General features: G+C 40.3%; 1 protein-coding gene across 1 annotated transcript in view; it reads left to right on the top strand.

Moving 5' to 3' along the window:
* The first annotated feature begins 553 nt into the window (after positions 1 to 553).
* LOC110258212 (uncharacterized) overlaps positions 554 to 6,000 on the top strand; it is a 201,276-nt gene continuing 195,829 nt past the window's right edge. The window contains exon 1 of the mRNA XM_085017275.1: positions 554 to 1,148. The gene's annotated coding sequence lies outside the window, so the exon portion shown is untranslated. The remainder of the gene's footprint in view (positions 1,149 to 6,000) is intronic.

Below are 6,000 nucleotides of genomic sequence, written 5' to 3'. Positions count from 1 at the left end.
ACTGCTGCTTGCTTGTTTGTGTCTGTGCACACGCACATGGCGCGCGCACGTGCGCACATGTATCTTTTTCACACATTTGTTTCATTTGCTCCTGTTGTGTACACTTGGAAAGAAGGAAACACCAAGAGGTCCTCTATTAGTATGTTGCTCTGTATAAACACACTTCACTAAACTCAAAAAATAAAGGCATCAGACTGCTCTCTGCTGAAAAGTTTTCCACGAAATCTTATGTTGTAACTGAGCTGATGTACTTTCATCAATAAATTGTGCCAACGACTCTACTTCCTTCCACTCCTCTCAAGCAGTTCAAGCAAACTAATTTAGGAGAAAACAGGATGAAACTAACTGGCCAAGAAAATGTGTGCTTGAAGGATCTGGGGCACAATCTGCGCACACCTGAAGGGGCTGTCTGGGTGAGTCTCTTGCCTTCGGGGGAGAGAGGGAACGACCGCTGCCCCCCCCCCCCCCCCCCCCCGGTGGTGGAACTGCGCATGCTCAGAAGCCAGCAGGCGGGGTCTTGCAATACGGCGCATGGGCGTGAGAGCAACGCCTCAAGCTCAGCGAGGAGAAGTGGCCAGCGGTAGCCATGACCGCCATTACGGGGCAGAGGAAGCGTTCTTGAGGAGGGAAGCACTCTCCATCCCTCCTCTGCTTTGGGAAAAAGAGAATACAAGATAAGGGAGAAGACAGGGGAAGAAGGGGGAAAAGTGAAGGGGGTACATAGGAAAAGGACAGCAGTGAAAGGCTAGAGTGTGCAGGGGGGCCGGCGACGGTGAGGGCGGCAGGTTGAAGCAGGAGCGTGGGCGCTGGGGCAGGGGCAGCTGCCCCTACTTGGAGGCGGTATGTGCTGCGCCCCTCAGCTAGACACTGTTGGAGTGTGCTCGGACCACAGAGCCCACACAGCCGGGCAAGTCTGTGCCATTCGGGATTCCCATGGTCCTCATCATATCACCAGGTCCACCACACATCTTCCAGAAAGACCACGATGAACAAAAGCACGGCCCCAGGGCTTGGGCGCACTGGTCCCAGGACACTGGCCTCCTGATCACTGGTGGAGGCGACCAGCAAAATGTTGCCCCAGAGATCTCCTGAGCACCTGGGATGCACAGATGACTGGCGTGAGAGAGCACATGGAGCAGAGCGGCTAGGTAAGGATGGTGCCTGCTAACCCAGCACTGAGCAAAGCAGTGGTGGCAGTGGCTGACCGGTTTCTTGCCTTAGTGCTTTTAAAAAGGAGGAAACTATTTGCTGTGGGGGTAGGAAATGTCCTTACTCTGGGGAGTTTAAAGATCTGAGGAGGGAGGGGAGAATTGGTTTGTGGGCATGGTGGGGGGGGGCGGTCTGCATCTGGAGAGAGCGCAATCTGGTGCCCAGTTGGAGTTCTGAGACCAAGGGTGGGGAATGCCAGGGTGACAGCATGTGCAGGGAAAGTGGCGGGAATAATATGAGTGGTGGTGGGAAAGAAAACCAGGGATGCCTTACCCAGCTCTCTGCCCCCGAATGCTGGAATCATATCTAGGTGTGAAATGCCTGGACCAGGGGCACTTCTTAGCCAGGCATGTGTGCATGCTTGTGTGAGTCCCTGAATTTGATTTCCTAAGGCTTTCAGAAAGCTAAAGCAGACATCCGCTGGGTCACAAGTTCACATGGCATTTCGGGGTGAAGTGGCAAATTTGACACTTAGTGTAACACGTGGGGAGAGGTTTGTAGCCTGGGTGAGCATCTTTACTGACCCAAGAGAGTATGCTGGCTGAGGCTGAGTGGCCTATGCTGAATTGCACCAGACCTCCTCCCTGGAACCCTCCCCCAGCACAGCCTCCTAAGAGCTGGGTTCGTTTCTGTGAGATTTGAAGTGCTCGGGCCTGGGGAAGGGTTGATTCCAGCAGCAGAATTCACTTGTCTACTTTGTGCCTGTGCGTGTTAGAATTGTGATCCTCTTTGGCGTGTGTTAGACTGTCCTAGCATTCAGGTTGGAAGTGGTAGAGGAAGCAGGGGTTTGAGAATTGCATCCATATGGACAGATTTAAAAATGCAAACATTTGTTTGTCTGCAAGTGCTATTGGAACCTGTGGAATGGCTCTAAGGATATGCTTTCCTGCCAGTGCCTGCACTTGCATTGTGAAATGATGACTCTCTTTAGGAGGTCAGTATATTTGTCTGAGCATTTATGTTGTTTGTTGGTTTTGTAGTCCCAGATAATCTTATGAGACCATCATGATGCTTGAAGCATGAATCATGGCTTCCTGTGTTTAAAACAATGGCTGTGTGTCTAGTTAAGAGATGCTGCATAAGAACACACACTTCAGAAAGAGGAGAGCTGCCCCTAGAACAAATCCACACATTTCCAGAAGATATGTGGTAGTAGCTTATTTAAAAAGGCCGAAAAACATCTGCGGTCTTATCTTCCAAATGTGGTGGCATAGATATGGCATTGGGGGCACCTTCTTGTTCTGGGAGCTGGTACTGGGGAGTATATTTGGAACATGCCTGCTTCTCTAATGTGCATTCAACATGCCACAGACATGTGGTTTAGATCATACACACCTATCATGGAGTAATCTGTCTTTAGATTTTGTTTACATAGTTCATCACAATTAATATGTGATTAACTCCTGTTGAGCTAGAAAGTACATTCATTTTGAAATGGGTTTCCAAATCTGAGTGGGAACCATGAGGTTGTGGGTTTGATCCATGGTCTTGCTCAGTGGGTAAGGATCTATCATTGCTTTGAGCTGTGGTGTAGGTCAAGATGTGGCTTGGATCTGGCATTGCTGTGGCTCTGGCATAGGCCAGCAGCCGTAGCTCTGATTGGACCCCCTAGCCTGGGAACCTCCATATGCCATGGGTGCGGCCCTGAAAAGACAAAAAAAAAAAAAAAAAAAAAAGAAAGAAAGAAATGGGTTTCTATTCGGAAATATAACGAACTTAAATACTCATTTGAAATAAATTACATTGCAGTTTTGATTTAGACTGTCTCTGTAGTGCTATAAGATTGGATTCAATATGAACATAGCAGTAGTGAAACACTGATTTTTAAAATGACAACCAGTGTTTATTCCAATATACTTGATATTTTAAAACGAATATGAGATTAAAGGCAGATTTTGAAAAGAATCTTTGACAGTGTGTATCTTTTGCATGGAGTGAGAAAAGTATAAATTGGGAAAAAGGTAAGCATGTTCATGGAATTGGTTCAGATTTAGAGAAAAATAGAGAATGTTATAATAATGAGTAGTTTTCTATTAAACCTACATTTAAACGTATTCAGGAAACTTTCCTTGATAGTTTAGAGAAATGTATGAATGTATTTTACCTAGTTTTTCTTCCAGGGGCAAAAGGTAAAAATATAACTTCAAAAATATTATTTATTTCTGAAGATTATTTAGGCATACTTAAAAGTTCTTTAGGGTATGCCCTTTCACTTTCTCTTACTTAGATAAGTGATTTGTTTCCTTACAAAAAGCATTTTGCTTGTTATTTTAAGCTACAGTGTGTAAAAACATGGACTTCTTTTAATGCTCTTTTAGCTTTTAATTGCAGGCAACCTGTTGAACATGAGACCAGGGGAAAAAATATGAAATTTGCAGAACTGGAATTTCTTGAATCCATACCAGGAAATTGATTAGACAGAAAATGAAACCGTATGATCAAAAGCAAAGATGCCTTGTGTATTTGAAAATTATAAAGAAACAACTTTGTTCATGTTTCTACCTAAAATTTCCTCCTATCATTTCCTGGGCCAATATAGTGTACTTGCCTAAGAAAGATGTAAACATTGGCAAAATCAGTTGCTTACCCCCAAATGGCCTGTATATTCATATATATATTTAGATTATGAATACCTACACATTTATACACACTCACAATCTAAATATATATGAACATTGTTTTGATCTATTTTAATCATAATTTAAAGACATGATTTTGAGGATAAATGCATCGGATACACCCATTTAAGGTGCATGTGGAATTAACTTATTTTTACCACATATTAGTTAAATAATGAGTATCTAGGTTAAAAAAATGAGTTGAAATCTGTAAGATTACCAACACTAGACACCTAAACCTCAGAAGAGTTTGATTGCAGGTAAACTTTAGTTTTTAATTTTTAATTTTTGTCAAAGTAATGTATATAGAAGATTAAAAACAAAATTTCAAAAGAGCCTACACTGAGAAGACCAATATCTTGTGTCTCTCATCCTAAGCTTATACAGAAGTATCTACTTTTAATATCTTTTTTATGTTCTCCTGATGAATTATCTACTTATATTTTTATATACATTTCATGATAATCCTCAACTATTTAAAAATAAAGAAATACAAAAGCTAACTCTTAGCTTTTTTTTTGGTACAAGTTTTTTTTAGTAGTAGTCTTGGGGATAAATAAACAAGGATATCCAAGTCATTCTACCTATCTATCTACCTATCTATTTATTTATTTGTGAGTATAGAAACTATATTATCTATTGTTTACCTAGAACTTTGACAGTTTCCTCACACTGGGAAAGTCATTGAAAGAGTCAGCACATATTGACTTATTTATGAGTTTAATTAATTAAAATACATAGCTTATAAGCTAAAGACTGAAAATTCTAAAGATAATAATACCATATACAGTCCATATTACTTGCACTGTGTAGTTAGGATAAGAAGGGAAAGGGGAAGAAAAATACACCAAGCTGATGAGGAAAAATGAAACTAGAAAGAAGCATAACAAATAATTGTTAAATAAAATGAGAACATTTTCTATAAAATTATTTACATAAGATTAACTCATGAACTCATAAAGACTGGTCTTCAGATTGCTTTAAAACATTAAAGTCATAGCAAAGTTATTTTTAAAAATTGTCAAAATACAAAAAACAGAATAAAGTTTTAGAACAGTGAAACTACTCTGTTTTATGCTATAATGGTGGATACATTTCATTATGTGTTTGCCAAAACCCTCAGAATTTACAACACTAAGAATGAATCCTGTTAGCTATGGACTCTGGGTGATTATGATGCATAGGGTGTAGGTCCATCTGTTGTAAGAAATGTAGCATCTGGAGGGGAATGTTGATTTGGGGGTAGGCATGTGTGGGGACAGGAGATATAAGGGAAATCTCTGTACCTTTCTCTCAATTTTACTCTGAACATAACCCATTTGTAAAAGATACTGTTTAAAAAATTTTAAGTTAGAAAATATAAAAGTAAAAATAAAAACTTGCATACCATCCAAGTCAATGCAAATAGAAGGGATAAGGACAAGTGATAATAGTACAAAATTTTGTTAGATCTACAAACTAATGAATGATCCCTTTATGAATAAAAATGGTGCAGTTTGTATCACAGCTATAACTGTTAGACACCTCCATGTGCAACTGACATAGAGTCAAAGACATGGAAAACAGAGACCTTCACATAAAACACTACTAGTGGGGTATGTTAAACAAACAAAATGGGAATACTCAGGTACTAAAAAATTCCATGTCCATTTAGAAAGACAGAGAGAAGACAGAAACCTTAAAATACGCATGTGAAAGTTCTTCAAACAGTGGGGGAAAAAAAAAGCTACTTCTTTATTATAAGCATACATGGCCTCTCTTCAAATTTATTTTGGGAGTTCCCATTGTGGCTCAGCAGTAATGAACCCGACTAGTATCCAGGAGGATCCCTAGCCTCAAGGATCCTGCATTGCCTTGAGCTGTGGTGTAGGTCACAGATGCGGCTCTATCCCAGGTTGCTGTGGCTATAGTGTAGGCCACCAGCTACAGCCCTGATCCAACCCCTAGCCTGGGACCCTCCATATGCAGCAGGTGTGGCCCTAGAAAAAAAACAAAATTGGAAATAGTAAGTTGGATTTTAAAAGTATCCTTCAAAAAATATGTATCAGACAATAGCCAGAAACAAATTATTTAAATTTTGCGTAATAAAGGGGAGAAACTTATATGAGGTGAGAAAAGAATAATTTAAAAAAATAAAAATATTTTAAATTATTTTATAGAAACATAGAAGAAT

The sequence above is a fragment of the Sus scrofa genome, chromosome 3, assembly GCF_054392235.1.
Source record: "Sus scrofa isolate SSC_HxYL_T2T_F1_AM1 chromosome 3, Sscrofa_HxYL_maternal_Yorkshire_Landrace_v2.0, whole genome shotgun sequence".
Classification (NCBI taxonomy): domain Eukaryota; kingdom Metazoa; phylum Chordata; class Mammalia; order Artiodactyla; family Suidae; genus Sus; species Sus scrofa.
Note: the sequence above shows the minus strand (reverse complement) of the source record. Positions and strands in the feature narration are given on the sequence as shown.